Here is an 18,744-nt window from a genome sequence, read left to right as displayed (position 1 = left end):
AATGCTGGGAATACAAAGACTTCAACTGAAGAGACTGGCCCCAGGCTTAAAAAGGTACGCCTGTGTATTACGAACTGTAACATCCAGTGGGGTGAGAAAACTGCTTGATCTAAATACTGCCTAGTGTAATAAAGTTTAAGATTTAGACTGTGTGCTTATCTTTTATTTCCTTTGTTAACTATCTCTGACCTTTTGTGCTTACCACTTATAATCACTTAAAATGTATCTTTCTGTAGTTAATAAATATGTTTTATATTTCACCTAAAACAGTGTGTTTTGGTTGATGTGGTTGGGAAATCTCAGCTCAGGTTACAAGGGCTAGTGTGTGTCCTCTCCACATCAAGGGAGAGACGGACTGGGTAATAAATTTAAACTGATCAGGCTTCTGACCAGGGCAAGGTGGTACAGCTGTGGGTTGCAAGGCTGGGATCTGGGAGGAATTGGCTGGTGCCTGTCTCTGTGTGATTCGTGAGTGGCTCTGGGAGCGTTCATGCAATCTAGCTGGGTTTGGGGCTCCACATGCTGTTCTCCTGAGTGATGACAGCACCTGGAGGGATTTGCTGCTTGACACTAGCAAAGCATTATGAGAGACAGCCCACATTGTAGATTTAAGGGGGCACAGCAGTACCCCAGTTCTAGATTGTACATCTTGGATCCTGTCACGTGTATTTTCCAGTGGGGAGCTGGGCCCACAGCCTTCCTACCTGCCTGCTGCACACACAGAGTGCACAGCTGGGGAGAGGTGCATGAGGACCCCAGAACAGTAGATCTTGGAGGGAACATCCCATTCAGTTCCATGGGGCAGTTCCCTCCTCTCAGAGCTATCAGCCCAGGCTCTCTGCAGATTCAGGCACACATCACCATATCAGTTATGCTTGGGCCACGTTTTCAAACTTTTATTTTCAATCATATGGGCTAGAGCGTTACTTTTGGGTTGCTGATTTTCTTTTTATGAAATCCGAGAATCTGTTTTAATCATCTGACTCAAAAGATGGGACCCTAGGGAAAAGCCCATAGTATCTGTGATTAAACCCTCTCCTGCATATATGTTCAATGCAGCAGAGCGAAGGCTGCTATGTTCATGATTAATGTGAATGTCCTGCTGGCAGTGCCTGGGCCGTCAGGGGTGTGGTGGGAGCAGCTCATTCCCTCCATTCCTGGCCTGGCATCAGCACGGACCCATTTTGCTTCAATCCTGTGTGCAAGGAAAGCTCACACAGAGCTCTAGTACCCACCTCCCCCTAATAAACAGTGTGGGGTGACAAGCTGGGGCAGCATCAGTAGCCAGGGCTCCCTGCACTTGCCCAGAGGAAGGAGCCTGATAGAGAGAGATTTAGGTGGAGCCAGAGATCAAGGGAGAAAGTGTGGTAAACTGGGAGAGTCTGTGGATCTGAGAGATTTAGTCTGAAAATGAAAAGGATTGAATTAACCAGGATCCAGAGTGTTTCCTACCGTGTATTTCTGGGCAGCCTCCTCCATGAGAAGCACTGTGTGAGATCTGTGCTCCAGGGATCTCTCACAAACCACACACACGGCTTCCCAGTCCTCTTCACAGAACAGGTTAAGTTTCTCCTGGTGTCTCACATACAGATTCTTATTTCCTGTTCCTAAAGGCAGTTGTTTTATTTTTTTCCACTATATTTGCTAGCTGATAGTTATTCCGGAGAGTCCCTTTCCGGATCAGGGCTCTGCAACTGGGGTAGCACAAATGGTCATAGTCCCCCTCTGCCCATGACTTACAGTGCTGAGTGATGCAGCCTCGGGAGAAGTTGTGCCCACAGTCTATGGTCACTGGGTCTGTCAGATATTCCAGACAGATGGGACATTTGGTTTCCTCTTGGATTTCCTGTACAGGAGTCACTGAGGCCATGGCTGCTGGGATCTCTGGTCTTCTATTTCTGATGCAGAGAGAACAGTTTTGCTGATAATGGGAGCTCCCTGTCCCACCTCATATCAGCTGCACAGGTGCAGAATGAAGTGAAGAAAAAGGAGAGGTGGGGAGAAGGAGCAGGAGAAAGATAAGAAAAGAAGGAAGCTGGAACTACATAGATAAGGAACCAGAGCAGAAGGGTGTAAAGAAGCAAAAAGGCAATGAAAGGAAAAGGGGGAGGGGGGAGGAAAGAAACAAACAAGACGACAAATGCTTAAACTCAGGGTATGTCTACACAGTATGCATCCAGATGGGAGTTGGGCTGGATTGTCCTCTAGTGGCTAGCCCAAGCCGCCACGGCTGCACTGCTATTGGCAGTGTGCTAGCTCCAGCAGATTCAACATGTGTACGTCTACGCGGGCTGGGAATCACACCTCCCAGGTGCTGTGTAGATGTGTCCTCAATTGAACTAGGACATTCTTAATTCACAACGAGGGTGTCCACAGCCACATGCAGACTTGCACTGAAACAAAACTAGGTGGGAACTAAATCCCATTGAGTTATTTCAGTGACAATGTGTGTGCAGAGGAGCCTTGGCTTGGCTGTGTCTTGCTGAACATGTAACCCCCAGCCTGGGACCAGCCAGGCTACAGGAGCTCCCTGGGTTAAGGTCAGAGGCAGCTGGTGTGTGCTAGTGACAAGGCATGAAAATGGCAGCAAGTCACTAATCAGCAGCAACCCTTGAGCTGAAGAGTGATATTATGGTAAATCCTCTAAGCATTATGGCTTTGCAGTCTAAAGGTTACAGCCCAGCCCCTTCAAAACACCAGCTAAGAGCTGGAAAGATTTTAGGTTTAATCTTTGTAACACAGAAGGGAAAGGAACAATCCTACCATCCCCACTGCTGCCGCATTCCAGCTGCCCCAGTCTCTTCCAATCATTTTTTCTCCTTGGGCCAATACTGAGCTCATAATCACTGTGTGGACTGGTTCTGATGCGGGAAAATACAAGCCAGGGATCCTAGTTTTGGTTTTGTTGGACTCAGGAAGAGAAGTGTCAGCTTGGAGAGTAGGGACAATGAGGACTGCACAGCATACAAAGATGGATATGCTGAAGTCCACAATTAGGAGCAATCTACTCCTCTGCACAGGCTCTTTGCTGTGGGAGCTCCCCGCAAATATTTCCCACCAACACATAGGTCTAGATTCTGACTCAGGGTGTACCATTGCTTCTTTGACCTCAGCATTTAGCCAGTATTTGGGGACTTCTAGGTTCTTCCATTGGCAGGAAAAATTAATTATAGGAGTCAGGTATTTCTTTGGTGGAGTTGTTATTATTTACAAAGTCACACATTCCTGTGCCCTGACATAGTAGAAACAAAAAACTACAGCCAGTTTCCTTACTCAGAACTCCACGTCTGCCTTTCTAGGGACTCCTGTGCCTGAAGCAAGCTCTGTCTCTCAGTTTCCTGCCAGGATCACACTCATGACTGCTTCTCTTTCTCTCTGCCTCACACACACACACATAAAGCTGTCAGCCAGTCCCTCAGCCCCTGTGTTTCCAGCTAGCTCCAGGGAAACCCCTCTTAGTCCTGGTCTACACTTAAAACATAGATCAGCCTAGTTACGTCCCTCAGGGCTGTGAGAAATTGTGTGCCCTGAGTACCACAGCTAGATTGACCTAACCCCCAGTGTAGACAATGGAATTCTTCCATTGACCTGGCTATCACCTCTCAGAAAGGGGGATTAATTAGAGCGATGGAAAAACCACTTCCGTCAATATAGGAAGCATGTACAGTACGGTGCTTCAGCCACACAGCTGTAGCACTCTAGCTGTGCTGCTGTAGTGTAGACGTTCCCTTATTCTTCCTAAGGCCTGGTCTACACCTAAAACTTAGGTCGGCCTAACTACATCTCTCAGAGCGGTGAAATATTTTACACCTTCTGTGATGTAGTTACATCTATCTAACCCCTGATGTAGACACAGCTAGGTCAATAGAAGAATTCTTTGTCACCCTAACTACTGCCTCTCCAGAAGTGGACTAACTGCATTGAGGGAAAAACCCCTTCTATCGATGTAGGAAGTGTCTACACTACAGTGCTACAGCGTCTTAGACACACCCTTAGACTGCAATCTACAAAAAACAGCACTCTAGTTGGGAAGCCACCTAAGCTAGCCAATGGGAGATGCCAATGAGAGGAGTATGTGCTAAGGCCTCCGTGCACGGAGTTAGGCACCTGCTTAGCTGCACACCCAATGTCTGGAGGAAGAGGTGGGGGTGCTTTCACCTCCCTTATTGTAGTGGACCACCTGGCTGAGTAGAGTTACAGTTGAGATCAGCTTTCTGTTTAAAACTTGACTATTTTAAGTGCTCTAAAATCTACACAATTCCTCTGATTGCCTTGACATTTGCAGTGCCTTGTGGAGAAGCAGGGTCCGGCTAGTGTTCCAAATTTGAGACCAGTTGATGAAGGGTTCTCAAGATACAGCTCCCTGAGTAAAACAGCTTTTCTAAAAGTGGAGGCTTCTACCAATGTTTTTGTGCTCCCGGATAGGGAAAAGTCCAGCATCTCATTCACTGGATGGTTACCCCCATGAAACCCACTAGCCCTTTCTGGGGAGCAGACATCATAGCACTATTCTGATCACTGGTGGCTTCGCTTGACAAGATCAGCTCTGAGATTCCCATGACTGCCACACCAAAGGGTTCACACTGAGCATGTGCAGAGAGCCCTAGAGTGTTGAAAGCCAGCTGTGTCTCATAGGCTCTGGGTGCCTCTGAGGGACTGCACTGGCCACTGAATCTGAGTATCAGGTAGACACTATGAGCTCAAATCCAACCCCGAGCACAAATTGGAAATTAAAAGGGGGATGGATCTTGCTTCAATCTGCTATGATAGGTTTGTTTATTGTGAGGGGAGGAAATGTAATCTGAGTAGAGGGGTGTTATGGAGGCAAAATCCACCCCCATCCTGGGGCAAGGACATAGGACTCCAGCACAGCATAGCCCGTCCACCCTAACCAGTCTCTCCACCAGCCTGTGCACTGGAGCGCTGGTTGAAGCCCTCTGCACCACTTCATTCTACTGGATTCCCTTTCCATGGTGCACTGGGGCTGCTTCCTCTCCCTGCAGCGCCAGTTTGGGTGTTAAGGCAGGGTGGGGGTTGCACTGGCTCTCCAGGCTGTGGGTGGGCTCCACCCAGGAGGCAGAGCAGGAACTAGCACTCGGGATCCTTCGTCCTGTGATCAGGTTGACACAGCACAATTCCTCCTGCACAGAGCACAGACTCAGCTTACACCTAACTGGGTGTTGGTATGGGGAGATGGGAGAGATGGGAGAACTCTTTAGGAGATTCCCAAAGCTGAGCTGGTTTTTGTAGGTGACAAATCTGAGGAACTGTCACAGATTGAAGTGTCACTAGGAGAGGTTTTGGAATTAATTGATAAACTTAACAAGTCACCAGGACCAGATGGCATTCACCCAAGAGTTCTGAAAGAACTCAAATGTGAAGCTGAAGAACTATTAACTATGGTTTGTAACCTGTCCTTTCAATCGGCTTCTGTACCCAATGACTGTAAGATAGCTAATGTAATGCCAATATTTAAAAAGGGCTCTAGAGGTGATCCCGGCAATTAGAGACCAGTAAGTCTAACATCAGTACTGGGCAAATTAGTTGAAACAATCGTAAAGAATAAAATTGTCAGACACATAGAAGAACATAAATTGTTGGGCAAAAGTCAACATGGTTTCTGTAAAGGGAAATTGTGTCTTACTAATCTATTAGAGTTCTTTGAAGGGGTCAACAAACATGTGGACAAGGGGGATCCAATGGACATAGTATACTTAGATTTCCAGAAAGCCTTTGACAAAGTCCCTCACCAAAGGCTCTTACCTAAATTAAGTTGTCATAGGATAAAAGGGAAGGTCCTTTCATGGGTTGAGAATTGGTTAAAAGACAGGGAACAAAGGGTAGGAATAAATGGTAAATTCCCAGAATGGAGAGGGGTAACTAGTGGGTTCCCCAAGTGGCAGTCCTAGGACCAATCCTATTCAACTTATTCATAAATGATCTGGAGAAAGGGGTAAAAAGTAAGGTTGCAAAGTTTGCAGATGATACTAAACTGCTCAAGATAGTTAAGACCAAAGCAGACTGCGAAGAACTTCAAAAAGATCTCACAAAACTAAGTTGGGTAACAAAAATTGGCAAATGAAATTTAATGTGGATAAATGTAAAGTAATGCACATTGGAAAAAATAACCCCAACTATACATATAATATGATGGGGACTAATTTAGCTACAACGAATCAGGAAAAGATCTTGGAGTCATCATGAATAGTTCTCTGAAGACATCCATGCAGTGTGCAGAGGCAGTCAAAAAAGCAAACAGGACGTTAGGAATCATTAAAAAGGGGATAGAGAATAAGACAGAGAATATAAGAACAAGAGTACTTGTGGCACCTTAACAAATTTATTAGAGCATAAGCTTTCGTGGACTACAGCCCACTTCTTCGGATGCATATACAGAGAATATAAATGCCCTTATATAAATCGATGGTACGGCCACATCTTGAATACTGCATACAGATGTGATCTCCTCATCTCAAAAAAGATATACTGGCACTAGAAAAGGTTCAGAAAAGGACAACTAAAATGATTAGGGGTTGGAGAGGGTCCCACATGAGGAGAGATTAAAGAGGCTAGGACTTTTCAGCTTGGAAAAGAGGAGACTAAGTGGGATATGATAGAAGTATATAAAATTATGAGTGATGTGTAGAAAGTAGATAAGGAAAAGTTATTTACTTATTCCCATAATATAAGAACTAGGGGTCACCAAATTAAATTAATAAGCAGCATGTTTAAAACAAATAAAAGGAAGTTCTTCTTCACATAGTGCACAGTCAACTTGTGGAACTCCTTACCTGAGGAGGTTGTGAAGGCTAGGACTATAACAGGGTTTAAAAGAGAACTGGATAAATTCATGGAGGTTAAATCCATTAATGGCTATTCGCCAGGATGGGTAAGGAATGGTGTCCCTAGCCTCTGTTTGTCAGAGGGTGGAGATGGATGGCAGGAGAGAGATCACTTGATCATTACCTGTTAGGTTCACTCTCTCTGGGGCACCTGGCATTGGCCACTGTCGGTAGATAGGATACTGGGCTAGATAGACCTTTGGTCTGACCCTGTACGGCCGTTCTTATGTTTGAAAGGGAGGACTGCAAAGTCTGGGTTAATGACATTTGTCAGCCCAGAATGTTTCCATGCCAATCTCTTTCTGGCTATATAACTCTCTACTCTCTCCCCAGCCTGTTGCTTCTTTTGATGAAATATAACGGTGGGACTTTCTCCCGGGAAGAGGGTGTGTATTACTTCCCTCTGCACATTTATGTGCTTCTCTGTGTCATCTGCCGTGGTGGGGGGAGGGGTAAGGGGTGGCATCTGGATATCATAAGGGAGCCCTGTAAAGTCCTTGGGGGACATACACTCCCTGCACACAGCTGCCACAACAGCTGGAGTGAATCCAGCCATGCCAGATATTCTTTCCATCCACCTCAAGGCTGTACTCCTATTCAGCAGGCCAACTGATTTCCCTACTGCCCTAACCTGGTCAGGGGTAAAGTGTCTAGTCTCTACCTGCTCCTCTGTTCCTCTCTAACCTCCCTGAGGTCCCCTTTTTGTGACAGAGGTATTGACTATGGGGGTCATTGGAGGAGATCTTTGCAGCTCTTCCAGTGATTCCTGTAGGGGACTATATGGAGACTGCCCGATGGGATCCAGGGTGAACTCACCAGAGTCCTTCAGCTCATAATTGCAATAAGGGGGATAGGCATTGGGATCCTCCTCTGATTCTATGTCTTCCTCCCAGTACAATTCCCTCTGATCACTGCCACGATCCCCCTGTGGAAGCAGAGAAAGAACTGACAGGAAGGGGATTGCAATGCATGACAGTTTGTTAGCAAGAGTCAGGCTAACTGTAACCCTAATAACGCGAGATTTGTAGAAGCGAGGAATGTGTGAGGCGAGTGGGAAAGAACTGTGTGAGAAGTTGTTGCGACCTTGTGTAGATAATGTGTAGATAATATAGAATGTAGACTAAGAGTCTACATTAGTGAGCAAAACAAGATATCAGAATGACCTATGTATAAACAAAATGCAGCTGTTGCTCATTATTGTCTGTAACAAAAGGTATATAGCGAAGTAGATATGATGGCTGTTCCTGAAATTTGCACTGTGTTAAATGAGAGAGGCCCTTATTGGTATTTGGTCACCCAATTAGTGAATAATCAAACAAATACCCAAAGAGTTTGTTTTGCCACTGGAAATTTTACCTGCATAGAAATTATTCCAGTGACTAATAATGTGACCTGTACCTTATTGCAATACACCCCTTCTTATGCCATTAATATCAATGCCTCTTGGAAGTACATAAAAGTGTCCAACCAACAGATGTGGTATAATACTACACCAAAGAGAGATGTATTAGGATATCAATGGACTGTGATTAACACTACACTAGGGACTGTTAAATTTTCATTGCCCTTATCCAGTTTCCAGATTACCTCTACATAACCAAATTGTTCAAAGGGGGCTGCCATTAGATTAACACAATAGAGGTTATTTCCTCTAAAAAGAAGAGAGACTTGACCGGATCCCTTTGGGATGGGGTCAATAGTGCTGCAGCAGTTTGGAATATTTTTAAGAACCAAGAACATGATGAGAAATTGGGGCAACTAGAGAAGGCCATTGGCCTTGTTTCTGGGGCACAACTAACCCAGGTACAGGCTGGAGTTGGTGAGTTACATGTTATTTCCACCCTTAGTTCAATGACCCAGAAGTTGCTGACAGAGATGTATTGAATACCACTGAGGCTAGGAAGGCATTGCAGTGGGATCTACCATGTTCAGAAATTCAGAATTTCCTGAATGACCAGCTAATGGCCATTTGGAATGATCTAGAGCATCAGGCTTGGCCCACTGCCCTTACAGACACATCAGGAGTATCATCTGATCTGTGGCCATGGAGACATACTTGGAGACTTTCTGGGTGGAAGTGCTGATGTTCTCAATGCTCCTTCCAAGCATATGGACCGGTTATGGGGTTGTGGGCTCCCACATACCGAATCCTGCCAGGTCCATGGGGAGGATGCATGTGGGATTGGGTAATTCACCGAGACATCTGGGAAATTAGACCACCTGGTATGCCCAATCGATTTTTAGTCAGTGATCCTGGGATTACATCTGACATTTGGATGGGATTAGGGAGTCAATGGACATCTTGGCCATTAGAACCCCCACAGCTTCAGTGTATCCGTAAACTGAAGCCAGGAGCAGTTGTCACTCTTCATGACTATGTTTGCTGGGAGGGTAGAGGACAAGGAACTACCCTGACAGGACACTTACTTTTTCAAGCTAATGATAGCTGTGTGTATGTTAAAACCACCACATTGCAAGACATACATTTTAATCTCATGACCACTGCAGGCAATCATATTATTTACTGGCCTGCAGATAGAATTTTGCAAGTAGCCCTTAGGTTCCAGATACCCTTTAATTGGACTAGTTTAGTACCTGATCGATTTCAAAATTTGCCCTATAAGCTGTATGAAAGGCATACTTTTCAACTTGATATATATTTTGAAGCATGTGAATTTGCCCTTCATACAGCTTATAGAGTGTCTATTTTATGTACTAAGTATGATGTATTGTGCTTTATGACTAAGACTGTACAAAAACCCCATCATATTATTGCTATGGGAATATTATTGTTTGTGTTGGTGTTAGTTAGTGTAGGAGTATGTTATTGTTGTTGTAAAGGACGTAATAATAGTAATACCTTTCGTGTCCATGCTCATTATGCATTGTCATTACATCCAATCAAACCCCCTAAGGTTGAAGCATCTGAAGTAGAATCTGAATTCCAAGACTTAATGCAAATAGAGATTTGAAAATGTTTGTTGTACTAGTAGTACAAAAGGGGGGGTTGTGGAAGCAGAGAAAGAACTGACAGGAAGGGGATGCAATGCATGACAGTTCATTAGCAAAAGTCAGGCTAAGCTAACTGTAACCCTAATAACGCAAGATTTGTAGAAGCGAGGAATGTGTGAGGCGAGTGGGAAAGAACTGTGTGAGAAGTTGTTGCGACTTGTGTAGATAATATAATATGGAATATAGACTAAGAGTCTACATTAGTGAGTAAAACAAGATATCAGAATGACCTATGTATAAACAAAATGCAGCTGTTGCTCATTATTGTCTGTAACAAAAGGTATAAATGCTTGCTGTAATTGTTTACCTGTTGAGAGACCTGTTTAGCTCTCTCCCTCTACGCAATTGCTTGAGAAAATAAAGTATCTGACTTGCTGTACCCAAACAAAAAATGAGAACTCTGTTATTCTCCGACACCCCTTTGCTCTCCCAACTGAGCCTTAAGGGCACAAATCTGTCTCCAGCATTCCCCATGGTCTGTCTGGGTTCTGCTTTGAGAATCTTTCAAAAGAGCTCTGACTGCAGCTGTGGTCTATCTGTGGTCTGCTGTTTCAACTCAGACACTTCCTCCCACAACTTGCCACTGACCCTGTCACTGTCACATACTTGCTTCTGCATTCCTACAATCTGTGCTGCTTGGTTTCAGAGATGTAGCTCTGAGAGCATCAGATTCTGCTTTCAAATTAATCACTTCATTTTCCTTTTCAGCTCTGATTCTTTCCAATTTCTGCACCTGGTCTTTTAGCCAATCTATCTTCTGATCCAGTGTTGTTGCAACCATCCACAATCCCTGCAAAACAGCCTTTTTCTTTGCCCTAACATTTGGACCTCCCCACCTCCCTGCACTAACCCAGATATCCCAGCACTTGTGGAGTTGCAGGAAGGCTCCAGGGCCAATGAAGGCACCAGACTTCCAGGGTCCATTACCCCCATACTCTTGTACAAAATCTGTCACGCTGTTTCCCCAACATCATTTTCAACTGTTCTTTCTTTCCAATTGTTTCCCTTTCTCACGACATAATTTCTCCACTCGAGCAGGCAATTAGCCTGAGTTCTGAGTCCCAGTAATGGAATGTATCCATAAATTAACTCATGAACTGCAAAATGGGAACTTGTAGGGAGCGACCCTACCCTGCCATCTTTTACCTCCTATTGCAATGGACAAACTACACACTGTTTGTACCATCCATCTCCTTCCTCTCCACCATCCTCACTGGGGCCTCCAAATTCTGTTACCCGGAGTTCTTTCAACCCAAAGCTCTTGGTAACTTTTACTCTGTGCAAGGTGGTGACAGGAAATAAATCATGGGAGACATGGCCATCCGACTGATAGATGGCTGGCACAAACAGGACAACACAAGAGTGCTTTCACTAAAAGCTAAATTTTACTTAGTCTCAAGCACTTACGTCCACAACAGGTTAGTAAAACACCCCCAACACTCGATAATTACCGAAGCTGAGTGTGGCTCTTGAGTGCACATATAGACAAACTTCCTGTTTTTCTAAAATACATATATCAGCAATTTCAACATTCTTAGCAGGAAGGTCAAGCTGCCCTTTCTGTGGCATCCAAAACCCCCTTCCCTCCTGCCTTGGTTATACTAAGGCTGCTGTATGGCCATTTTATGGCCTGCTGACTTGGCTGCTTTTAGCAATAAGCAATAGTGGTTCAGGCATTGTCACTTGTTTGCCAAGATCTCCCCATACACCCTTAGTTGTCTCTTTTCCAAGCTGGAAAGTCTCAGTCTTATTAATCTCATCTCATATGGAAGCTGTTCCATACCCCTAATCATTTTAGTTGCCCGTCTCTGTATCTTTTCCAATTAAAATATATCTTTTTTGAGATGGGGCAACCAGATCTGCACATAGTATTCCACTTGTGAGTGTACCATGGATTTATATAGAGGCATTATGATATTTTTCTGTCTTGTTGTCTATTCCTTTAATTTAGACCCCATCATTTTGAATGTATAGTTGGGATTATGTTTTCTAATGTGCATTACTTTGTGTTTCTTTTTCTTCTTCCTTTATGCCACTTTTCCTGGTAGGTGTCATGGCAGCAGCATGGAGAGTAGGGAGGACCAGACCTCCTTTTCCTCCGCAACACATTCGAGCTCCTCCTGGGGGATTCCCTAGCGTTCCCAGGCCAGCCGTGAGATATAATCCCTCCAGCATGTTCTGGGTTGGCCTTGGTGCCTACGCCCAGTGGGACTGCCCAGGAGAGTTCCAATGGAAGCCTCCCAGGGGTCATACTTATCAGGTGCTCGAACCACTTCAACTGGCTCCTGTCGGTCCAGAGGAGTAGCGGCTCTACTCTGAGGCCCTCCCGAAAAGCTGAGCTCTTCACCCTATCTTGAAGAGTAAGCCCAGCCACCCTGCGGAGAAACCTCATTTCCGCTGCTTGTAACTGTGATCTCATCCTTTTATAGATAAATTTCTGCATTAAGCATCTTCAAATAACTTTCATATGACTTTGTATTATGCCTCTTCATATAACCTTGTATTGGGTCTATCCATGTGTGACCTCTGTTTTCATGCAACTTTGTGTAAAGTCCTTTGATATGGGAACTTTGTTTCAAATCCTTATATAGAAACTTTGTATTGAGCCTTGGTATAAAGTTATAGCCCCTAAGGATAATTAAGGTAGAAGAAAAAAGTCTTTTCCCTAGGAGTAGAACAAGATCTCCGCCCCTTTTAATCAATTGCCCTGAGGTGTGAATGAGTAAGGCATGGAAGGCAAGCACCTCTAGACAGCTGCAACAGTTGGAGATGGGATGGAAGCCAGACCCAAGAACAATAAAACTTGTCAAGTGGGCTCACTAAAGAAGATCAGACATTGATGACCCTGGGAGTTAGAAGCGAGCACCTTCTTTTGAAAACACCCTCTTTGAAAATAAATGTGGCAGCATTAAGACAACACCCAGAAGGAAGCGCCACAGATGACCAACTGACACAGACACAGATTTTGCATCTGATATAGATTGGCATGAGACGGAAGCTGCTATAAATGTGAGATGTCTTGCAGAGGACCCCGGGTAGGGCGACCAGATGTCCCGATTTTATCGGGACAGTCCCGATTTTAGGGGACTTGTCCTGTGTCCCGACCTTACATTGGTCGGGACATCTGGTCGCCCTATATGAGGGGGACCGCGGCAAGCCAGCGCCACTGGCGCCACTCACCTTCCCACCCCGAGCCCTGGGGCAGCGCGCAGCTGAGCTCCCGGTGCAGCGGCGCCAGCCCACGGGGCCCCCCGCCTGGCCGGCAGGAGCCTGCAGAGCACAGCCCTGCCCCTGCCCCGGCACACAGGGAGGTCTCACTCCCCTGCGTGCTGCAGCGGGGCGGGGCCTGTAGACTCCGGCAGCAGGCAGCGACTGCCGGGCAGAGAGCCCCCCCCACCCCTGCCCCCCTCCCCTTGACCCGACCCTAGGAAGGGGCCAGAGGGACTGGGAGGGACCTGCCTGCTGGATGCTTCCTGGGAGCTGCTCCAGGTAAGCACTGCTGGGCTCACCTGGCCCCCTGGCAGGTCCCTCTGGGGGGGGCTCCCCTCAGACCCACTGCCCTCAGGCCCCACCCTGACCCTGTTCCCTCAGCCTCCCCCGCAGTGTGCCCCTTGTGCCCCCCACCCTCAATCCACTGCCCTCAGCCCCCCGACCCTGTTCCCTCTGCCTCCCCCACAGTCCCTCCCCCCGATCATCTCACCCGACTCACTGCCTTCAGCCCCCACCTTGACCCTGTTCCCTCAGCTTCCCCCGCAGTGTCCCCCTTGTGCCCCCCACCCTCAATCCACTGACCTCAGCCCCCTGACCCTGTTCCAACAGCCTCCCCCCCCCCCCGCCCCTGATCATCTCACCCTGCATGGATGTGGAAATCTGTCCCGGATTCCAGGCTGTCGTTAGCCCCTGGGGCAAAAGATCAGCAGAGGTTTCCAAAGGGAAGTTTGCAGCCTTTGCTCAGACCCAAACATTTTCACTTAAAAAATAAATAAATAAATACCCAAACCCATCCTGACACCCATCTGCTCTGTCCAGATTTGCTGTTATCCCTGTTGAGGCCAAAGTGGTTTGAAAAATTAAAAATCCTTGACACCATTGTGTTGCCTCCCACTGTGTTGCTCGTTAGTCTGATGGACCTGCCGATAATGAATAAAGATGAATGCCTTGGGAGCAATGTGTCAGGCAGACAGTTTGTGAAGTAGGAATGTGAATGCTGAAGCCCTCACAAAATGCAGAGGCTTTTCTTAACCTGAGAACTGAAAAATTGCCGGATACCCTGCATGGGTTTGAAAGTGACAAGAGCCTAGCGACTGACCAGAGCAGCACCAGGTTTGAAGTGACGAGGAGGGTCTGTGTCATGAAGTCTGCATTTCCACTGAGGACTCTTCCATTGCCAGGGTAGCGCTGGTGCAGGTCTGCCTCCCAGCACAGCAATGCTGAGAGGTGCCAGTGTAGACCCGACCCACTGCCCTCAGCCCCCACCCTGACCCTGTTCCCTCAGCCTCCCCCGCAGTCCCCTCTGTACCTCCCACCCTGAACTCACTGCCCTCAGTCCCTGCCCCCGTTCCAACAGCCTCCCCCACAGTCCCCCTGCTCCCCCCAACCCACTGCCCTCAGCCTTGCCCTACCCCAAATCTCTTCTTCAGCCTCCCCCCATCATCCCACCCCCATCGCTCCCCCTGCTGTCCCACCCCCTCAACTTCCCCCCATTCCAGTCCTGCTCCCCTCTGTCTCATCGCCTCCAGACCCTGTCCCTTTCCCCAACCCCCGACCCTCCTCAGCCCAGCCCCATTGTCTCCCCCGCCCCACCCTACACAGCTCTCTACCCTGTCCCATTCATGCTCCCCTCAGCCCCACCCTACTCCCCCCATCCCACTCCTGTCCCATCCCCCTCAGCCCCCCCAACTCTCCCAGTCCTGTCCCCCTCAGTTCCTCCACCCTGCTTCCCCTGGTCCATCCCCACACACCCACCGACTTCCTTGACCTCCCTCCTCCCAATCCCACTGCCTGGACTCACCCCTGTCCCACTCAGGACATGCAGGAAAAAGAAGCAATGGGCTTAAATTGTAGCAAGGGAGATTTAGGTTAGACATTAGGAAAAACTTCCTAACTATAAAGGTAGTTAAGCACTGGACAAATTATCTAGAGAGGTTATGGAATAGCAGTCATTGGAGTTTTTTAAGAGGTTAGACAAACACCTGTCAAGGATGGTCTGGTGTTGTTATTACTCAGTCCTGCCTCAGTGCAGGGGTTTGACTAGATGACCTGTTGATGTCCCTTCCAGTCCTACATTGCTGTGATTCACACTGAATTGCCTTGTGCCACTGTCTTGTAGTAGTGGCACACAGTTCTCTGACAAGCAGGTTTATAAAATTGTAGTTAATATACAGTTTAGAGCATAGCAGTTTTAAAGCTCTGCATGTTCAGACCAACTGAGCTGAAAATTGTGATCTACACTATTCAAAACTATTAAGATGTGGGCTGAAATAAAATCAGCATGAATTGCTCAACAATATCAATGGAATCAGCATTGCGCTGCTATATATTGTAAAACATTACAGAGAAATCTTGCAAGTATTACATAGCACGCCGCCTTGCCCAAGTGGTAACTAAGCATAACATCTTCCTGTTTCAACATTCTTAACTTGTATCCCATAGCTCCTAAAAGTTGTTTTTTTTTCAAACACTGAATACTGCTAAGTTATGAGTTTTAACAGGTTTTTTTTTTTCTTTTAAACCACAGCACTGAATGTTATTCTAAAATTGTTTTCCAAATATTCTTAAACTCCCAGTTTATCCCCTGCTGATGTTCATTGTGAAAAGTATTGCAGGTCTAATAATAATATTTGGCACTTTTGTAATTCACTGTCCAACATGTGTTTTGTGCCCTCCTCTGGTGGATTTTTAGAGGATAACTGTATAGCTACCAGCTAAGAGAGTTATAACTTGAACTCAAGTAGTAGAAGCTCATGCTTTTAAGTCTGGATGGCTCAGGTTCAATCTTTGGTGACTAGCTGTGATGGAGGTTGCTACACTTATAATCCCCTTAATCAGAGGTTCTGAATATGCTTTGTTGTAGGCAGAGCTAGCCTATAGTTAAGCAACCGAAAATTTAGAGTGGGAAGTGTTGAAATGTTGGGAAGCCTTATAATTTTGCCAGTCTGGAATGAACATCCCATCTGAGGGATGGGGGCGGGGAGAGAGGAGAGTGAGACAGGACCAGGAAACTGGAACAAGGAATCCAGAGCGGTAGTGGGGGGCAGTTGAAATCAGATGAGGAGCTGGGGCGGGTTAGACAGCAATAGGATAGACAGACTGGAGGGGACAGGTAAGAAGGGTCTTTGACTACTAGAGACCACTCCATTCAGAAGCCTGGGATAGACCCAGGATTCCTGAGTTTCACAGTTCCTCTTCTGTCAGCAGATATCTGTGAAACGCAGTGGCAAAAAAAGTGTCTCATCCCCCTATAGAGCTGATCTATCACATATAGGATGACAACCTACTGCCTCTGCCATCACTTACTCCATTAGCTCAAGTGGCAGAAGTCTGTGCAGTGGATCTAAAGGTTCATCAGCAGTTTCACGATGATTCCACATGCCAGAATTTCTGGGGCAGTTCAGTTTTGATTTTTACAAAAAAAACCTGGGGAAATGCATACAGAAACAGGGTGACCAGATGCCTAAATAGGGGAATCTCAAGCAGGAGTAGAGAGGTTATTTTATCTCTGTATTTGACACTGGTGCAACCACTGTTGGAATACTGTGTCCAGTTCTGGTATGCACAATTTAAGAAAGATATTGATAAATTGAAGAGTGTTCAGAGAAGAGTCACAAGACTGATTAAAGGATTATAAAACATGCCTTATAGAGATCGACTCAAGGACCTGGATCTATTTAGCTTAACAAAAAGAAGGTTAAGAAGAGACTTGGTCATAGACTGTAAGTATCTACATGGGGAACAAATAGTTAATAATGGGCACTTCAGTCTAGCAGAGAAAGGTAGAGCATGAGCCAACGGTTGGAAGTTGCAGCTAGACAAATTCAGACTGGATATAAGGCATACCTTTTCAGTGGTAAGAGTAATTAACGATTAACAATATACTAAGGGTCATGGTGTTTTTCTAAAAGCTTTTTCTAAAAGCTGTCCTCTAAGAATTATTTTCGGAAAGTTCTATGTCTGTGCTATACAGGCGGTGAGATCAGGTGATTACCGTATCCCTTCTGGCTTTATAATCTCAGAACTAGGTACATCAATTCACATGCAAAATTCTCATTGAATTCAATAGGTGTCCTTGCCCTGTGGCTTGTGGTGCGGGCTGCAGCAGGGGCTGTACAACCCCTCTCGCAGCTTCCTAGGGCCCCCTCTCATGGCTCTGTGCACCTGTGTCTGTCATTGTCGTCCTCTCCCCTCCCCCCGCCCCGCTTGCCCAATCTGTCCTGATATTTCACTCTTGCGATCTGGTCACCCTAACCCCTGGTCTTGTCTTGTCAACATCAGAGCATCGATCCGGATCAACAGAAGCCCAGCTCCACCCCTCCCACATCTAACTCACCTGGCCAGCGAAGTTAAGGGGAGCAATTAGTTGGTAACAACAACAAGATGGAGTGTGCGTGTGTGTGTGTGTGTATGTATGTATGTGAGTGCCTGAGTGTAATATATCATATGCATATGATACAGTGTTGATTGATATATGTATTAACAATAAATGTGGCACTTTGTCTTATCCCCCTGAAAAGATCCTGTGCAGTACTTTAAGTACAACACTTTTGGTCATTACCCAAAGTTCATGACATATGAGGATGGGGATGTATAGCGACCTGTAAACAGAGAGCTTCGTCTGAAAACTCAGCTCCCGCTTCACCACCACGGATCAGTACCGTGCCTGCATCATTGATCTCACGCGCCCACTTGTCATCACTCTTGAACAAGACCCCTAGATACTTGAACTCATCCACTAAGGGCAGCTGCTCCCCCCTCACTTGGAGAGAGCAGTCCACTTTCTTCCAGGAGAGGCGCATGACCTTGACTGTATGTCGGAGATTGCAGTCTGAAGAAGCAAGGACATCATCTGCAAACAGCAGAGATGCCACCTCCGAGTCCCCATACCGTATGCACTCCAAATCTCAGCTGCGCCTAGATAGCCTGTCCATGAAAATCACAAACAGGGGTGGGGACAAGACACACCCTTGACGGAGTCCAACACCCAACTTGAATGAACTCAACTTAATGCCAAGAATACGAATGCAACTCTCACTTTAAGAATAGAGGGACTGGAAAGCAGGAAAAAGAGACACCGGAATCTCATGCTCCTGCAGCACTTCCCACAAAGCATGTCAGGGAATGTGGTCATATGCCTTCTCCAAGTCTACAAAACCAGATTAGCAAACTCCCACGACCCCATGAGTATCTATGAGACATCGTTATTTACCTCGCTCCATCCTGAAAACTGACCATTTATTCCTACCCTTAGTTTCTTATCTTTTAACCAGTTACTGATCCATGAGAGGACCTTCCTTATTATCACATGACTGCTTACTTTGCTTAAAAGCCTTTGATGAGGGACCTTGTCAAAGGCTTTTTGAAAGTCTGCTATATCCACTGGATCACCCTTGTCCACACGTTTGTTGACCCCCTCAAAGAGTTCTCGTAGATTGGTAAGGCATAATTTCCCTTTACAAAAACCATGTTGACTGTTCCCCAAAAAATTGTGTTCATCTATGTGTCTGATAATTCTGTTCTTTATTATAATTTCAATGAATTTGCCTGGTACTGAAGTTCGGTTTACTGACCTGTAATTGCCAGAATCACCTCTGGAGCCTTTAAAACAAATTGGTGTCACATTAGCTATCCTCCAGTCAACTGGTACAGAAACTGATTTAAATGATAAATTACATTC

General features: G+C 46.1%; 1 pseudogene; it reads right to left on the bottom strand.

Moving 5' to 3' along the window:
* Positions 1–17,866, bottom strand: part of LOC128847883 (zinc finger protein RFP-like) — a 33,869-nt pseudogene extending 16,003 nt beyond the window's left edge.
* Between the last annotated feature and the right edge of the window lie 878 nt (positions 17,867–18,744).

This window comes from Malaclemys terrapin, chromosome 13 (assembly GCF_027887155.1).
Source record: "Malaclemys terrapin pileata isolate rMalTer1 chromosome 13, rMalTer1.hap1, whole genome shotgun sequence".
Taxonomy (NCBI): Eukaryota; Metazoa; Chordata; order Testudines; family Emydidae; genus Malaclemys; species Malaclemys terrapin.
This window is presented reverse-complemented; position numbering and strand designations above follow the sequence as displayed.